Source organism: Suricata suricatta, chromosome 11, assembly GCF_006229205.1.
Source record: "Suricata suricatta isolate VVHF042 chromosome 11, meerkat_22Aug2017_6uvM2_HiC, whole genome shotgun sequence".
Lineage (NCBI taxonomy): Eukaryota > Metazoa > Chordata > Mammalia > Carnivora > Herpestidae > Suricata > Suricata suricatta.
Window position 1 is genome coordinate 11,536,716 of NC_043710.1, and position 1,897 is coordinate 11,538,612.

The following is a 1,897-nucleotide window of genomic DNA, read 5'->3' on the forward strand; positions in this document are numbered from 1 at the left end:
GATAAGCTGCTATATAACGATTGCCACTTCAGATAGCTGTGAAATTAGGTGATTAACTAGTTGTTACTTAACCCTCTAATTTCTGTATAAGTCTAATTACATGAAACAGAAGTTGGTGTTTTGATTTTTTACTTTGCTTTTCTGTTTTGAGTGTCATTGCAACTACTGTATTGTAAAGGATGGAAAATAACTGCATATGATTAAAAAATACGAAACTTTAAAAAAAAATAAAAAAATAAAAGACTAAACCTAGAGAATATTTTGTCTTCTCAACAACCTTCTTGATAGCATTCTTGACCTCTTTGTTTCTCAGGCTGTAGACCACAGGATTCAGCATGGGGATAACCATAGTGTAGAACACAGATGTGATTTTGTCTGTGTCCATGGAATGACTTGAACTTGGCTATAAGTACATGATGATGACTGTGCCATAAAATATGGAAACTACAACAAGATGAGAAGCACAGGTAGATAAAGCCTTTTGGTATCCCTCACCTGACTGTATCTTCAAAACGGTAATAAATATGAAGATGTAGGAGATCAAGATAACTAGAACTGCGAAAAAGATAGTAAAGCTTGAAACAAGAACAAGAATCAGCTCATTAGTGTCTTTATCTGAGCAAGTCAGGGTCATGACTGCAGGAATATCACAGAAAAAGTGGTGGACTACATTGGACATACAGAAAGAGAGAGAGAATGTGTCTCCAATGTCAAAAACAGCAGCTAGAAAAGCAAAGACATAGGAGCCTATGGCCAAACGAGCACACACACTCGTCGTCATGGTGCTGGTGTAATGCAGGGGTTTGCACACTGCTGCATAGCGGTCATAGGCCATTGCAGCCAAGAGGTAACTATCCACAGTCCCAAAGAGAGCAAAAAAGAACATCTGGGCAGCACATGCATTGTAAGAGATGACCTTGTCTCCCATTAGGAGGCCAGCCATGACCTTGGGAGTGACTGTTGAGGAGTAACAAAAGTCCACCAGAGACAGGTTACTGAGGAAGAAGTACATGGGAGTGTGGAGACGAGAGTTCAGCACGATCAGCATGATCATCCGCACATTCCCAATCAGACTGATGAGGTAGATGAGCATGAACACTATAAAGAGAGGAACCTGCAGCTCTGGGTTATTGGTTAGTCCCAGCAGGATGAATCCTTTCACCTCTGTATTATTTTTCATGGATGTGGTTTGCATATCAGGAGATGCTCTGTGGCAAAGAAAAGGAACACAGTGATGAGCAAAAGCCAGTTGCACAGAAATTGAAATGTATAAGTATATTTTTTATTAGAGCAATACTTTGTTCTTCAATTTTCTCCATTTCTAAAGCATGGGCATAGCAACACATTTTAGTGATAACTTATCTCCTGAGTAATACACTTTTGGATAGGAGATGTCCTTACATTATCTTCTTAACTTCTAGATTTTGTATATGAGTATACTGAGTTACAAGAAAGGCCAAGGTCCAAGTTTGTATGCCTGGAATGAATATATCTCCTTTAAATATCCTTTATTTAAAGAGAATTTTTAATGTTTATTCAATTTTGAGAGAGAGCGTGTGCGAGCAAGTGGGGAGAGGAGCAGAGACATCTGAAGCGGGCTCTGTGCTGACAGCAGTGAGCTCGATGTGGGGCTGAACTCACAAACTGGGAGATGATAACCTAAACCAAAGTCCTGTGCCTGACCCACTTAGCCATCCTGGTGCCCTTTGCATCTCCACTCTTTTATGTCTAACAGCCTACATTTCCACAGTGCTCATGTACATATGTGTGTGTGTGTGTGTGTGTGTGTGTGTGTATTTCATTTAATCCTCTCGTCAATCTTATTAGATTGATTAATTACTATATATAACTATATATATGTATGAATTGGCAACCAAGATATCAAGTAATTTATTTA

General features: G+C 39.1%; 1 pseudogene; it reads right to left on the reverse strand.

Annotated features, from left to right (window-relative positions):
- LOC115272386 overlaps positions 1–1,180 on the reverse strand; it is a 15,558-nt pseudogene extending 14,378 nt beyond the window's left edge.
- Positions 1,181–1,897: the final 717 nt, after the last annotated feature.